General features: G+C 49.8%; 8 non-coding genes and 1 pseudogene across 8 annotated transcripts; all 9 read left to right on the top strand.

Annotated features, from left to right (window-relative positions):
- The first annotated feature begins 361 nt into the window (after nt 1-361).
- On the top strand, nt 362-552 carry LOC137505658 (U2 spliceosomal RNA). The gene has a single exon (XR_011020264.1). It is a non-coding gene; the product is annotated as a U2 spliceosomal RNA (small nuclear RNA).
- A 1179-nt stretch (nt 553-1731) lies between these two features.
- LOC137505606 (U2 spliceosomal RNA) lies at nt 1732-1922 on the top strand. Its single transcript, XR_011020214.1, has one exon. It is a non-coding gene; the product is annotated as a U2 spliceosomal RNA (small nuclear RNA).
- Nucleotides 1923-3103: 1181 nt separating this feature from the next.
- On the top strand, nt 3104-3295 carry LOC137505696 (U2 spliceosomal RNA). Its single transcript, XR_011020301.1, has one exon. It is a non-coding gene; the product is annotated as a U2 spliceosomal RNA (small nuclear RNA).
- Nucleotides 3296-9635: 6340 nt separating this feature from the next.
- Nucleotides 9636-9826, top strand: LOC137505657 (U2 spliceosomal RNA). The gene has a single exon (XR_011020263.1). It is a non-coding gene; the product is annotated as a U2 spliceosomal RNA (small nuclear RNA).
- A 1179-nt stretch (nt 9827-11005) lies between these two features.
- Nucleotides 11006-11220, top strand: LOC137505780 (U2 spliceosomal RNA; annotated as a pseudogene).
- A 316-nt stretch (nt 11221-11536) lies between these two features.
- Nucleotides 11537-11723, top strand: LOC137505784 (U2 spliceosomal RNA). Its single transcript, XR_011020357.1, has one exon. It is a non-coding gene; the product is annotated as a U2 spliceosomal RNA (small nuclear RNA).
- A 1177-nt stretch (nt 11724-12900) lies between these two features.
- LOC137505679 (U2 spliceosomal RNA) lies at nt 12901-13091 on the top strand. Its single transcript, XR_011020285.1, has one exon. It is a non-coding gene; the product is annotated as a U2 spliceosomal RNA (small nuclear RNA).
- A 1183-nt stretch (nt 13092-14274) lies between these two features.
- On the top strand, nt 14275-14464 carry LOC137505689 (U2 spliceosomal RNA). Its single transcript, XR_011020295.1, has one exon. It is a non-coding gene; the product is annotated as a U2 spliceosomal RNA (small nuclear RNA).
- Nucleotides 14465-15644: 1180 nt separating this feature from the next.
- Nucleotides 15645-15835, top strand: LOC137505605 (U2 spliceosomal RNA). Its single transcript, XR_011020213.1, has one exon. It is a non-coding gene; the product is annotated as a U2 spliceosomal RNA (small nuclear RNA).
- The last annotated feature ends 19 nt before the right edge of the window (nt 15836-15854 follow it).

The raw sequence follows: 15854 nt of genomic DNA, 5'->3' as shown, positions 1-15854 counted from the left end.
AGAGACTTGACTTCTTCCTCTGCCCTCCACACTCTCTCCTAGCGTGTTGCCAGAATGCAGGGAGCCGGAAGCCTACTTTACTTTTCTCTTCGACGTGGAGGCACGGCAGCGGAGGGGTGATGGCTGTTCCGGCGCTGGGCGGGGCCATGCTAATGTGATCAGGCGGCAGCTGAGCCTGGCCCGTGCGTCTGCGTTTAGCACAGGTGCGCCCATCCCGGGGGCCCGGCAGGCCTGCACAGGCAGTGGGAAGGGGGCCCCCTGCCCCTGGCAGCTGGTAGCTGGCCGGGGTTAGCCGGCTGTGCGGGGCAGTGCTGGGTTGTGCGCTGTTCGCCGCTGCTGCATTTAGAAGGTAATTAGGGTTATCGCTTCTCGGCCTTTTGGCTAAGATCAAGTGTAGTATCTGTTCTTATCAGTTTAATATCTGATACGTCCCCTATCTGGGGACCATATATTAAATGGATTTTTGGAACAGGGAGATGGAAGAAGAGCTTGCTCTGTCCACTCTGCACATCGACCTGGTATTGCAGTACCTCCAGGACCGGTGCACTACTCTCTCTAACTAGTGTCAAAAAACAGATCAAAACGACTCAAATACCCAGCTGACTAACTAACTAAGTGTAGGGAAGTGTAGTGGAGAAATTAAGTGTCCCTCTGCAAAGTGAATTTGCCAGTAGCAAGTGTTGTGTATTGTCCACCCTGCTGTGCGGTCTATGTCTGTGCTGCTACTGTTGGGTGCAGGATACATTGTGAAATCCACAATAAAAACATTGTTTCAAATCTGTGCGTGCCTATTTTTGTGCATCTGTGTCATTTATTCATGGACTCTGTATTTCGCATTGGTTATCAGAACCTGAGAACAGACAGGAAAAGAAGTCAGAAAAACACACACAAAAAACCCCACAACCAAAGAAAAAAAAATCATTTTTAATTTTGATTAGTCTGTATTGTACTTGCACGGCGCAGTTGCTGCAGGTCAAAAAAAACATGAACGGATCACTTTCCTTCACGTTTGCACGTTGTCCTCTGCAAGAAAAGCAGCTGCATCCTTCCCCCAGAGAGCTTCCAGCGGACTGGCAGGCAGAGCCCTGGCTGCAGCCCCTTTACTTAGCAGCTGCCTGGGCTCAGAGCATTGTGACATCATCGGTTGGCTTCCTGCATGACTCAGCACCACCTGCTCAGGTGCCTGCTTCAGTGCCAGGCTGTGAGAGTGTGCAGCAGGCTAGGAAGGCAACTCCTGTTTAGGCTCTCCACTCCCCGGCCTGTGTCTCCCTCTTGTGGCACACCGCGCACGTCCACACAGACAGAGAGATATGAAGAGGAAGGAGGATGAACGAAAGAAAGATGCACTGTATTCTCAAACAGCCAGCCAGGCTAGAGACTTGACTTCTTCCTCTGCCCTCCACACTCTCTCCTAGCGTGTTGCCAGAATGCAGGGAGCCGGAAGCCTACTTTACTTTTCTCTTCGACGTGGAGGCACGGCAGCGGAGGGGTGATGGCTGTTCCGGCGCTGGGCGGGGCCATGCTAATGTGATCAGGCGGCAGCTGAGCCTGGCCCGTGCGTCTGCGTTTAGCACAGGTGCGCCCATCCCGGGGGCCCGGCAGGCCTGCACAGGCAGTGGGAACGGGGCCCCCCCCTGGCAGCTGGTAGCTGGCTGGGGTTAGCCGGCTGTGCGGGGCAGTGCTGGGTTGTGCGCTGTTCGCCGCTGCTGCATTTAGAAGGTAATTAGGGTTATCGCTTCTCGGCCTTTTGGCTAAGATCAAGTGTAGTATCTGTTCTTATCAGTTTAATATCTGATACGTCCCCTATCTGGGGACCATATATTAAATGGATTTTTGGAACAGGGAGATGGAAGAAGAGCTTGCTCTGTACACTCCGCGCATCGACCTGGTATTGCAGTACCTCCAGGACCGGTGCACTACTCTCTCTAACTAGTGTCAAAAAACAGATCAAAACGACTCAAATACCCAGCTGACTAACTAACTAAGTGTAGGGAAGTGTAGTGGAGAAATTAAGTGTCCCTCTGCAAAGTGAATTTGCCAGTAGCAAGTGTTGTGTATTGTCCACCCTGCTGTGCGGTCTATGTCTGTGCTGCTACTGTTGGGTGCAGGATACATTGTGAAATCCACAATAAAAACATTGTTTCAAATCTGTGTGTGCCTATTTTTGTGCATCTGTGTCATTTATTCATGGACTCTGTATTTCGCATTGGTTATCAGAACCTGAGAACAGACAGGAAAAGAAGTTAGAAAAACACACACAAAAAAACCCACAACCAAAGAAAAAAAAAAATCATTTTTAATTTTGATTAGTCTGTATTGTACTTGCGCGGCGCAGTTGCTGCAGGTCAAAAAAACCATGAACGGATCACTTTCCTTCACGTTTGCACGTTGTCCTCTGCAAGAAAAGCAGCTGCATCCTTCCCCCAGAGAGCTTCCAGCGGACTGGCAGGCAGAGCCCTGGCTGCAGCCCCTTTACTTAGCAGCTGCCTGGGCTCAGAGCATTGTGACATCATCGGTTGGCTTCCTGCATGACTCAGCACCACCTGCTCAGGTGCCTGCTTCAGTGCCAGGCTGTGAGAGTGTGCAGCAGGCTAGGAAGGCAACTCCTGTTTAGGCTCTCCACTCCCCGGCCTGTGTCTCCCTCTTGTGGCACACCGCGCACGTCCACACAGACAGAGAGATATGAAGAGGAAGGAGGATGAACGAAAGAAAGATGCACTGTGTTCTCAAACAGCCAGCCAGGCTAGAGACTTGACTTCTTCCTCTGCCCTCCACACTCTCTCCTAGCGTGTTGCCAGAATGCAGGGAGCCGGAAGCCTACTTTACTTTTCTCTTCAACGTGGAGGCACGGCAGCGGAGGGGTGATGGCTGTTCCGGCGCTGGGCGGGGCCATGCTAATGTAATCAGGCGGCAGCTGAGCCTGGCCCGTGCGTCTGCGTTTAGCACAGGGGCGCCCATCCCGGGGGCCCGGCAGGCCTGCACAGGCAGTGGGAAGGGGGCCCCCCCATGGCAGCTGGTAGCTGGCCGGGGTTAGCCGGCTGTGCGGGGCAGTGCTGGGTTGTGCGCTGTTCGCCGCTGCTGCATTTAGAAGGTAATTAGGGTTATCGCTTCTCGGCCTTTTGGCTAAGATCAAGTGTAGTATCTGTTCTTATCAGTTTAGTATCTGATACGTCCCCTATCTGGGGACCATATATTAAATGGATTTTTGGAACAGGGAGATGGAAGAAGAGCTTGCTCTGTCCACTCTGTGCATCGACCTGGTATTGCAGTACCTCCAGGTAGGGTTGCCACCCGGCCGGTATCTCTCCGGCCCAGCCGTAAAATTGATTAAAAAGCCGCTGCCGGAAAAATGTTTTTACCGGCAATGTATCCAGCCGGTAATTTGGACTGTTCCACAAGAGCAGAGGGGGAGACGCCTGATCTGTTACAATAATACTTCTAAGGCTACAGGCTGTTCTCCCCCTCAGGCTCCCTCCCCCCATGGTGCTGTTCCTGTTGATACGTCTAGCGTGCTGCGTGCTCTACGTGAGGTCACTGTGTGGAGACTGAGCAAGCCTGTCAGGAGGGAGTGCTGAGCAGCCTGCGCGGACTGAGAGCGGAGGAGTTCTCTGTCTGTGTAAGCAAAAGTGATGGCAGAGGCAGCCGAGGAGGGGAGCCTGACTCTCTCCATCCCCCCTCCCTCTCCTGGGTTCCCTCCTCTTACGGTGTCCTCCCTGTGTCTGCATTCAGCCTGGTAAGCGGCTCACACTCCTTTATCTCCTGTCCTGACTTTCTTCTTCTTCCCTCTGCCTGGCTATTCATTCCCTCTCTCCTCTCCTCAGCATGGCAGATTTATTGCTGATGCTGCCTGTGTGTAAATTTACACCCTTTCCCTGCTGGTTACTTGTTTTATTTGCTGCAGGACAGCCCCTTGTTTTCCTGTATGGCTATGTGTAGTTTTTTTTTTTTTTTTTTTTGGTACTACGTCCTTCTGGTTCATTGCTGCTAATGGCATTTAGGACACCTGTAATATCATTAAAAAAAATAATAATAATAACTTACCTGGGGCTTCTACCAGCCCCCTGCAATCACCGTGTGCCCGCATCGGGACAAAATGATCCTCGGGTCCCCCACCGCGGCTCACTTTAGTTTTTCCGGTCAGGGGCGGCCACTGCGCTTGTGCGTTCCTGGCTGCACACGACCTCACTCCCACTCAGGTCCCCAGGAGTGTCCTGCAGAGGTGCAGTACAAGGTTTTCTCATACTGTGGTGGATGCTCTCGGCTATGTGAGCGGGAGTCAGGAAGCCCGTGGCCAGGGCCGCACAAGCACAGTGGCGGCGCCTGACCGGAAAAACAAAAGTGAGCCGCGGCGGGGGACCTGAGGATCGTTTTGTCCCTGTGCAGGCACACGGCGATTGCAGGGGGCTGTTTAGAAGCCCCAGGTAAGTTAATTTTTTTAATGATATTACAGGTGTTCTTTAACAATTACCATATTTACCACATCTACATTCTATATTTTCAGGGGACATTAGCCTTAATGTCGATCTTTGTACGCTGGCCAATACAACAAGCACCATCTTCTCCACGCGACCGGCAGCTTCTGCTCACTTTGTAATTCTTGGCAGTCATGCACATGTGTGCCGCAATGCATGCTGGGAGATGTAGTCCATGGATGCAAGTAGAGTGTTGTACTCGCATCCAGGGACCTCATCTCCCAGCATGCATTGTGGCATGCATGTAACTATGCCAGGAATCATAAAAGCTGATAGAACCTGGTGATCAGGTGGAGAAGATGGAATATGTTGTATGGGCTGTAGGTAAGTAATGGTACTCTACCCAGCGGCACACATCATTATGAACCTCCCTTATGTTGTATCCACACCATACAATTTTTTGGCAGATTTACTTGCCAGATCGATTATTTCCGGCTTGTCCGATCTTAAGATCGATTGATTTTCTGAGCATTTACTTCTATGGAAATCGATCAGAAAATCACTCAGAAAATCAATCGATCTTCAGATCGGACATGCTGGAAAAAATCGATCTGGCAGGTAAATCTGCCAAAAAATTGTATGGTGTGGATACAACATTATGGGAAGGTTCGTTTTTAGTAAACACAGTACAGTAAATTCCAGTGCTCCGGTCACTTCAAAGGATACTTGTTATTCTGGGCGGGCTCACTCTTTAAATAACATTGCTACTTATCTAAAGTACATTTGGGCCTGTCCATGATGAAATATGACCATGGGCACTTTCTATTGTATGGTCACAGCCACTTTCCAGTGTGTGGGCATGCATATTTTTTTGCTACGTGTGCATAGGTATCTACATAGCACTGTCACTTAAAAGTTTCTAGAGCTACCCCTGCATATTCATGTCACTGACTGTCCTCATAATCTAATCCTACCATAGTCATAGACTAATGTCCTGCCATATTATTATTATGTATTTATATAGCACTGACATCTTCTGCAGCACATTACATAGTACATAGTCCTGTCACTGACTGTCCCCAGAGGGGCTCACAATCTAATCCTACCATAGTCATATGTCTAATGTCCTACCATATTATTATTATGTATTTATATAGCACTGACATCTTCTGCAGCACATTACAGAGTACATAGTCATGTCACTGACTGTCCTCAGAGGAGCTCACAATCTAATCCTACCACAGTCATAGCCTAATGTCCTACCATATTATTATTATTCTGTATTTATATAGCACTGACATCTTCTGCAGCACTTTACAGAGTACATAGTCATGTCACTGGCAGTCCTCAGAGGAGCTCACAATCTAATCCTACCATAGTCATATGTCCTACCATATTATTATTATGTATGTATATAGCACTGACATCTTCTGCAGCACATTACAGAGTACATAGTCATGTCACTGACTGTCCTCAGAGGAGCTCACACTCTAATCCTACCATAGTCATAGTCTAATGTCCTACCATATTATTATTATGTATGTATATAGCACTGACATCTTCTGCAGCACATTACAGAGTACATAGTCATGTCACTGACTGTCCTCAGAGGAGCTCACACTCTAATCCTACCATAGTCGTAGTCTGTCTAATAGTCTGTCTAATAATATGTCTACCATATTATTATCATGTACTGTATTTATATAGCACTGCCATCTTTTGCAGCACTTTACAGAGTACGTAATCATGTCACTGACTGTCCCCAGAGAAGCTCTAATCCTGCCATAGTCATAGTCTAATGTCCTACCTACCATATTATTATAATGTATTTATATAGCACTGACATCTTCTGCAGCACATTACATAGTACATAGCCATGTCACTGACTGTCCTCAGAGGAGCTCAAACTCTAATCCTTCCATAATCATAGTCCAATGTCCTACCATGTTATTATGTATTTATATAGCACTGACATCTTCTGTAGCACTTTATGCTGGGCATGCATGGTCAGTTTGTTCCTTATCAATTGAGCCACTGATGGCTCGATTGATAATATCCGACGTGTTCGATCACTGCGGGGATCGATTCCGCGCTCGACACCCGCGGGCGGACAATAGCGGCGAATCGAGCGGAAGATAAAAAGCGCCGGCGGGGATGAGCGGGAATCGATCCGGGTGCACGCGGGGACGCGGCGGGAGTCGATCTGGCGGCTAATCGGCCGCCGGATCGACCCGTGTATGCCCAGCATTACAGAGTACATAGTCATGTCACTGACTGTCCTCAGAGGAGCTCACACTCTAACCCTACCATAGTCATAGTCTAATGTCCTACCATATTATTATTATATAGTTATATAGCACTGACATCTTCTGCAGCACTTTACAGAGTACATGGTCATGTCACTGACTGTGCTCAGAGGAGCTCACACTCTAATCCTACCATAGTCATAGGCTAATGTCCTACCATATTATTATTATGTATATATATAGCACTGACATCTTCTGCAGCACTGTACAGAGTACATAGTCATGTCACTGACTGTCCTCAGAGGAGCTCACACGCTAATCCTACCCCACCCTTTTCTTGCCACCAACAGAGCTTTCTGTTGGTAACATCTGATTGCTACTGAGATTTTTTTTTTTTAGTTTTATTTTTTTTTTTTAATAAAATCACGTATTTTATTTAAATAATTCTCCCACCCTCCCTACCCCTGAAGAGCCAATCAGAGCTGATCACCTCTCATAGGCATTAGCCTATGAGAGGGATCTTCTTGTGGCACGCTCGAGGGGACAGCTCAGTGACAGAGCTGTCCCCCATACAGCGCTGCAGTAGATTGCAGGGCTGTACATGTAAATAAACTATTTTTTAATGTATAACAGCCTGCCGCCTACGATCGTCCCTCCCCTGGTAATCTGGACAATCACGGCCAGCCATTTGCTTCTGCACATACGCGACCCGGCCGCTACTGCACAGGTGCGGAATGCTCCCCGCTGCGGGAGCACTACAGGGGTAGACGCATGACACAGAAGAGCGCGGCCAGCCAGATATTACTGGGGGAGCATATCAAGTGAATGGAGCGGCTGGTGAGGGAACCCAGGCACCTCACAGGGCTGGAGGAAGTTCCCCAGCTAAGTATAAATACACCTATTAAAGGGAACCTTAACTGAGAGGGATATGGATGTTTCCTTTTAAACAATACCAGTTGCTTGGCAGTCCTGCTGATCTCCTTGGCTGCAGTAGTGTCTGAATTACACATCTGAAACAAGCATGCAGCTAATCCAGTCTGACTTCAGTTAGAGCACCTGATCTGCTGCATGCTTGTTCAGGGGCTGAGGCTGAAAGTATTATAGACACAGAATCAGCAGGAGAGTCCGGCAACTGGTATTATTTTAAAAGGAAAAAGCCATATCATTCTCAGTTTAGGTTCCCTTTAATGCTGCCTCTAAGAGACCCAGAGCGAGCCTAATGCTAGGTACATACTATACAATTTTCTGACTTTTTTACTGTCAGATTAACTATTTCCGATCTGATTTCCGATAGATTTTCCATAGAAGTGAACAGAAAATCGATCAGAAATCAGATTGAAACTGTTGGAAATAGTCAGAAAATTGTATAGTGTGTACTTAGCATTAAAGGTCAACAGACCTGAGAGAGGGATAAGGAGGCTGCCATATTGATTTCCTTTTAAACAAAGCCAGTTGCCTGGCTCTCCAGCTGAGCTTTCTGGCATTAGTATGTCTGCATCAAACACACGAAAAAATCAGGCAGCTAATCTTGTCAGACTTTTAGTCAGAAAAATCTGATCTGCGTGCTTGTTCAGGGGCTATGGCTAGAGGCAGAGAATCAGCAGGACAGCCAGGAAATTTGCATTTGTAAATAAATTATGGCAGCCTCCATATCCCTCTCAGGTCAGTTGTCCTTTAAAAAGTCAGTGACAAACCACTCCCACTTTTAGACCACACCCCTCAGGCCACACCCACAAGCCGGTATTTTTTTACCCTAAAGGTGGCAACCCTACCTCCAGGACCGGTGCACTACTCTCTCTAACTAGTGTCAAAAAACAGATCAAAACTACTCAAATACCCAGCTGACTAACTAACTAAGTGTAGGGAAGTGTAGTGGAGAAATTAAGTGTCCCTCTGCAAAGTGAATTTGCCAGTAGCAAGTGTTGTGTATTGTCCACCCTGCTGTGCGGTCTATGTCTGTGCTGCTACTGTTGGGTGCAGGATACATTGTGAAATCCACAATAAAAACATTGTTTCAAATCTGTGTGTGCCTATTTTTGTGCATCTGTGTCATTTATTCATGGACTCTGTATTTCGCATTGGTTATCAGAACCTGAGAACAGACAGGAAAAGAAGTCAGAAAAACACACACAAAAAAAACCCACAACCAAAGAAAAAAAAATCATTTTTAATTTTGATTAGTCTGTATTGTACTTGCGCGGCGCAGTTGCTGCAGGTCAAAAAAACCATGAACGGATCACTTTCCTTCACGTTTGCACGTTGTCCTCTGCAAGAAAAGCAGCTGCATCCTTCCCCCAGAGAGCTTCCAGCGGACTGGCAGGCAGAGCCCTGGCTGCAGCCCCTTTACTTAGCAGCTGCCTGGGCTCAGAGCATTGTGACATCATCGGTTGGCTTCCTGCATGACTCAGCACCACCTGCTCAGGTGCCTGCTTCAGTGCCAGGCTGTGAGAGTGTGCAGCAGGCTAGGAAGGCAACTCCTGTTTAGGCTCTCCACTCCCCGGCCTGTGTCTCCCTCTTGTGGCACACCGCGCACGTCCACACAGACAGAGAGATATGAAGAGGAAGGAGGATGAACGAAAGAAAGATGCACTGTATTCTCAAACAGCCAGCCAGGCTAGAGACTTGACTTCTTCCTCTGCCCTCCACACTCTCTCCTAGCGTGTTGCCAGAATGCAGGGAGCCGGAAGCCTACTTTACTTTTCTCTTCGACGTGGAGGCACGGCAGCGGAGGGGTGATGGCTGTTCCGGCGCTGGGCGGGGCCATGCTAATGTGATCAGGCGGCAGCTGAGCCTGGCCCGTGCGTCTGCGTTTAGCACAGGTGCGCCCATCCCGGGGGCCCGGCAGGCCTGCACAGGCAGTGGGAAGGGGGCCCCCTGCCCCTGGCAGCTGGTAGCTGGCCGGGGTTAGCCGGCTGTGCGGGGCAGTGCTGGGTTGTGCGCTGTTCGCCGCTGCTGCATTTAGAAGGTAATTAGGGTTATCGCTTCTCGGCCTTTTGGCTAAGATCAAGTGTAGTATCTGTTCTTATCAGTTTAATATCTGATACGTCCCCTATCTGGGGACCATATATTAAATGGATTTTTGGAACAGGGAGATGGAAGAAGAGCTTGCTCTGTCCACTCTGCACATCGACCTGGTATTGCAGTACCTCCAGGACCGGTGCACTACTCTCTCTAACTAGTGTCAAAAAACAGATCAAAACTACTCAAATACCCAGCTGACTAACTAACTAAGTGTAGGGAAGTGTAGTGGAGAAATTAAGTGTCCCTCTGCAAAGTGAATTTGCCAGTAGCAAGTGTTGTGTATTGTCCACCCTGCTGTGCGGTCTATGTCTGTGCTGCTACTGTTGGGTGCAGGATACATTGTGAAATCCACAATAAAAACATTGTTTCGAATCTGTGCGTGCCTATTTTTGTGCATCTGTGTCATTTATTCATGGACTCTGTATTTCGCATTGGTTATCAGAACCTGAGAACAGACAGGAAAAGAAGTCAGAAAAACACACAAAAAAAAACCCACAACCAAAGAAAAAAAAATCATTTTTAATTTTGATTAGTCTGTATTGTACTTGCACGGCGCAGTTGCTGCAGGTAAAAAAAAACATGAACGGATCACTTTCCTTCACGTTTGCACGTTGTCCTCTGCAAGAAAAGCAGCTGCATCCTTCCCCCAGAGAGCTTCCAGCGGACTGGCAGGCAGAGCCCTGGCTGCAGCCCCTTTACTTAGCAGCTGCCTGGGCTCAGAGCATTGTGACATCATCGGTTGGCTTCCTGCATGACTCAGCACCACCTGCTCAGGTGCCTGCTTCAGTGCCAGGCTGTGAGAGTGTGCAGCAGGCTAGGAAGGCAACTCCTGTTTAGGCTCTCCACTCCCCGGCCTGTGTCTCCCTCTTGTGGCACACCGCGCACGTCCACACAGACAGAGAGATATGAAGAGGAAGGAGGATGAACGAAAGAAAGATGCACTGTGTTCTCAAACAGCCAGCCAGGCTAGAGACTTGACTTCTTCCTCTGCCCTCCACACTCTCTCCTAGCGTGTTGCCAGAATGCAGGGAGACGGAAGCCTACTTTACTTTTCTCTTTGACGTGGAGGCACGGCAGCGGAGGGGTGATGGCTGTTCCGGCGCCGGGCGGGGCCATGCTAATGTAATCAGGCGGCAGCTGAGCCTGGCCCGTGCGTCTGCGTTTAGCACAGGTGCGCCCATCCCGGGGGCCCGGCAGGCCTGCACAGGCAGTGGGAACGGGGCCCCCCCCTGGCAGCTGGTAGCTGGCTGGGGTTAGCCGGCTGTGCGGGGCAGTGCTGGGTTGTGCGCTGTTCGCCGCTGCTGCATTTAGAAGGTAATTAGGGTTATCGCTTCTCGGCCTTTTGGCTAAGATCAAGTGTAGTATCTGTTCTTATCAGTTTAACCACCCTGGCGTTCTGATTAAATCGCCAGGGTGGCTGCGGGAGGGTTTTTTTTAAATAAAAAAAAAACTATTTCATGCAGCCAACTGAAAGTTGGCTGCATGAAAGCCCACTAGAGGGCGCTCCGGAGGCGATCTTCCGATCGCCTCCGGCGCCCAGAATAAACAAGGAAGGCCGCAATGAGCGGCCTTCCTTGTTTTGCTTATATCGTCGCCATAGCGACGAGCGGAGTGACGTCATCGACGTCAGCCGACGTCCTGACGTCAGCCGCCTCCGATCCAGCCCTTAGCGCTGGCCGGAACTTTTTGTTCCGGCTGCGCAGGGCTCAGGCGGCTAGGGGGGCCCTTTTTCGCCGCTGCTCGCGGCGAATCGCCGCAGAGCGGCGGCGATCAGGCAGCACACGCGGCTGGCAAAGTGCCGGCCGCGTGTGCTGCTTTTTATTTGATTAAAATCGGCCCAGCAGGGCCTGAGCGGCGATCTCCGGCGGTGTTGGACGAGCTCAGCTCGTCCAGACCGCTCAGGTGGTTAATATCTGATACGTCCCCTATCTGGGGACCATATATTAAATGGATTTTTGGAACAGGGAGATGGAAGAAGAGCTTGCTCTGTACACTCCGCGCATCGACCTGGTATTGCAGTACCTCCAGGACCGGTGCACTACTCTCTCTAACTAGTGTCAAAAAACAGATCAAAACTACTCAAATACCCAGCTGACTAACTAAGTGTAGGGAAGTGTAGTGGAGAAATTAAGTGTCCCTCTGCAAAGTGAATTTGCCAGTAGCAAGTGTTGTGTATTGTCCACCCTGCTGTGCGGTCTATGTCTGTGCTGCTACTGTTGGGTGCAGGATACATTGTGAAATCCACAATAAAAACATTGTTTCAAATCTGTGTGTGCCTATTTTTGTGCATCTGTGTCATTTATTCATGGACTCTGTATTTCGCATTGGTTATCAGAACCTGAGAACAGACAGGAAAAGAAGTTAGAAAAACACACACAAAAAAACCCACAACCAAAGAAAAAAAAAAATCATTTTTAATTTTGATTAGTCTGTATTGTACTTGCGCGGCGCAGTTGCTGCAGGTCAAAAAAACCATGAACGGATCACTTTCCTTCACGTTTGCACGTTGTCCTCTGCAAGAAAAGCAGCTGCATCCTTCCCCCAGAGAGCTTCCAGCGGACTGGCAGGCAGAGCCCTGGCTGCAGCCCCTTTACTTAGCAGCTGCCTGGGCTCAGAGCATTGTGACATCATCGGTTGGCTTCCTGCATGACTCAGCACCACCTGCTCAGGTGCCTGCTTCAGTGCCAGGCTGTGAGAGTGTGCAGCAGGCTAGGAAGGCAACTCCTGTTTAGGCTCTCCACTCCCCGGCCTGTGTCTCCCTCTTGTGGCACACCGCGCACGTCCACACAGACAGAGAGATATGAAGAGGAAGGAGGATGAACGAAAGAAAGATGCACTGTGTTCTCAAACAGCCAGCCAGGCTAGAGACTTGACTTCTTCCTCTGCCCTCCACACTCTCTCCTAGCGTGTTGCCAGAATGCAGGGAGCCGGAAGCCTACTTTACTTTTCTCTTCAACGTGGAGGCACGGCAGCGGAGGGGTGATGGCTGTTCCGGCGCTGGGCGGGGCCATGCTAATGTAATCAGGCGGCAGCTGAGCCTGGCCCGTGCGTCTGCGTTTAGCACAGGGGCGCCCATCCCGGGGGCCCGGCAGGCCTGCACAGGCAGTGGGAAGGGGGCCCCCCCATGGCAGCTGGTAGCTGGCCGGGGTTAGCCGGCTGTGCGGGGCAGTGCTGGGTTGTGCGCTGTTCGCCGCTGCTGCATTTAGAAGGTATTTAGGGTTATCGCTTCTCGGCCTTTTGGCTAAGATCAAGTGTAGTATCTGTTCTTATCAGTTTAGTATCTGATACGTCCCCTATCTGGGGACCATATATTAAATGGATTTTTGGAACAGGGAGATGGAAGAAGAGCTTGCTCTGTCCACTCTGTGCATCGACCTGGTATTGCAGTACCTCCAGGACCGGTGCACTACTCTCTCTAACTAGTGTCAAAAAACAGATCAAAACTACTCAAATACCCAGCTGACTAACTAACTAAGTGTAGGGAAGTGTAGTGGAGAAATTAAGTGTCCCTCTGCAAAGTGAATTTGCCAGTAGCAAGTGTTGTGTATTGTCCACCCTGCTGTGCGGTCTATGTCTGTGCTGCTACTGTTGGGTGCAGGATACATTGTGAAATCCACAATAAAAACATTGTTTCAAATCTGTGTGTGCCTATTTTTGTGCATCTGTGTCATTTATTCATGGACTCTGTATTTCGCATTGGTTATCAGAACCTGAGAACAGACAGGAAAAGAAGTCAGAAAAACACACAAAAAAAAACCCCACAACCAAAGAAAAAAAAATCATTTTTAATTTTGATTAGTCTGTATTGTACTTGCGCGGCGCAGTTGCTGCAGGTCAAAAAAACCATGAACGGATCACTTTCCTTCACGTTTGCACGTTGTCCTCTGCAAGAAAAGCAGCTGCATCCTTCCCCCAGAGAGCTTCCAGCGGACTGGCAGGCAGAGCCCTGGCTGCAGCCCCTTTACTTAGCAGCTGCCTGGGCTCAGAGCATTGTGACATCATCGGTTGGCTTCCTGCATGACTCAGCACCACCTGCTCAGGTGCCTGCTTCAGTGCCAGGCTGTGAGAGTGTGCAGCAGGCTAGGAAGGCAACTCCTGTTTAGGCTCTCCACTCCCCGGCCTGTGTCTCCCTCTTGTGGCACACCGCGCACGTCCACACAGACAGAGAGATATGAAGAGGAAGGAGGATGAACGAAAGAAAGATGCACTGTATTCTCAAACAGCCAGCCAGGCTAGAGACTTGACTTCTTCCTCTGCCCTCCACACTCTCTCCTAGCGTGTTGCCAGAATGCAGGGAGCCGGAAGCCTACTTTACTTTTCTCTTCGACGTGGAGGCACGGCAGCGGAGGGGTGATGGCTGTTCCGGCGCTGGGCGGGGCCATGCTAATGTGATCAGGCGGCAGCTGAGCCTGGCCCGTGCGTCTGCGTTTAGCACAGGTGCGCCCATCCCGGGGGCCCGGCAGGCCTGCACAGGCAGTGGGAAGGGGGCCCCCTGCCCCTGGCAGCTGGTAGCTGGCCGGGGTTAGCCGGCTGTGCGGGGCAGTGCTGGGTTGTGCGCTGTTCGCCGCTGCTGCATTTAGAAGGTAATTAGGGTTATCGCTTCTCGGCCTTTTGGCTAAGATCAAGTGTAGTATCTGTTCTTATCAGTTTAATATCTGATACGTCCCCTATCTGGGGACCATATATTAAATGAATTTTGGAACAGGGAGATGGAAGAAGAGCTTGCTCTGTCCACTCTGCACATCGACCTGGTATTGCAGTACCTCCAGGACCGGTGCACTACTCTCTCTAACTAGTGTCAAAAAACAGATCAAAACGACTCAAATACCCAGCTGACTAACTAACTAAGTGTAGGGAAGTGTAGTGGAGAAATTAAGTGTCCCTCTGCAAAGTGAATTTGCCAGTAGCAAGTGTTGTGTATTGTCCACCCTGCTGTGCGGTCTATGTCTGTGCTGCTACTGTTGGGTGCAGGATACATTGTGAAATCCACAATAAAAACATTGTTTCGAATCTGTGCGTGCCTATTTTTGTGCATCTGTGTCATTTATTCATGGACTCTGTATTTCGCATTGGTTATCAGAACCTGAGAACAGACAGGAAAAGAAGTCAGAAAAACACACACAAAAAACCCCACAACCAAAGAAAAAAAAATCATTTTTAATTTTGATTAGTCTGTATTGTACTTGCACGGCGCAGTTGCTGCAGGTAAAAAAAAACATGAACGGATCACTTTCCTTCACGTTTGCACGTTGTCCTCTGCAAGAAAAGCAGCTGCATCCTTCCCCCAGAGAGCTTCCAGCGGACTGGCAGGCAGAGCCCTGGCTGCAGCCCCTTTACTTAGCAGCTGCCTGGGCTCAGAGCATTGTGACATCATCGGTTGGCTTCCTGCATGACTCAGCACCACCTGCTCAGGTGCCTGCTTCAGTGCCAGGCTGTGAGAGTGTGCAGCAGGCTAGGAAGGCAACTCCTGTTTAGGCTCTCCACTCCCCGGCCTGTGTCTCCCTCTTGTGGCACACCGCGCACGTCCACACAGACAGAGAGATATGAAGAGGAAGGAGGATGAACGAAAGAAAGATGCACTGTGTTCTCAAACAGCCAGCCAGGCTAGAGACTTGACTTCTTCCTCTGCCCTCCACACTCTCTCCTAGCGTGTTGCCAGAATGCAGGGAGACGGAAGCCTACTTTACTTTTCTCTTTGACGTGGAGGCACGGCAGCGGAGGGGTGATGGCTGTTCCGGCGCCGGGCGGGGCCATGCTAATGTAATCAGGCGGCAGCTGAGCCTGGCCCGTGCGTCTGCGTTTAGCACAGGTGCGCCCATCCCGGGGGCCCGGCAGGCCTGCACAGGCAGTGGGAACGGGGCCCCCCCCCTGGCAGCTGGTAGCTGGCTGGGGTTAGCCGGCTGTGCGGGGCAGTGCTGGGTTGTGCGCTGTTCGCCGCTGCTGCATTTAGAAGGTAATTAGGGTTATCGCTTCTCGGCCTTTTGGCTAAGATCAAGTGTAGTATCTGTTCTTATCAGTTTAATATCTGATACGTCCCCTATCTGGGGACCATATATTAAATGGATTTTTGGAACAGGGAGATGGAAGAAGAGCTTGCTCTGTACACTCCGCGCATCGACCTGGTATTGCAGTACCTCCAGGACCGGTGCACTACTCTCTCTAACTAGTGTCAAAA

Source organism: Hyperolius riggenbachi, chromosome 4, assembly GCF_040937935.1.
Source record: "Hyperolius riggenbachi isolate aHypRig1 chromosome 4, aHypRig1.pri, whole genome shotgun sequence".
NCBI classification, from domain to species: domain Eukaryota; kingdom Metazoa; phylum Chordata; class Amphibia; order Anura; family Hyperoliidae; genus Hyperolius; species Hyperolius riggenbachi.
This window is presented reverse-complemented; position numbering and strand designations above follow the sequence as displayed.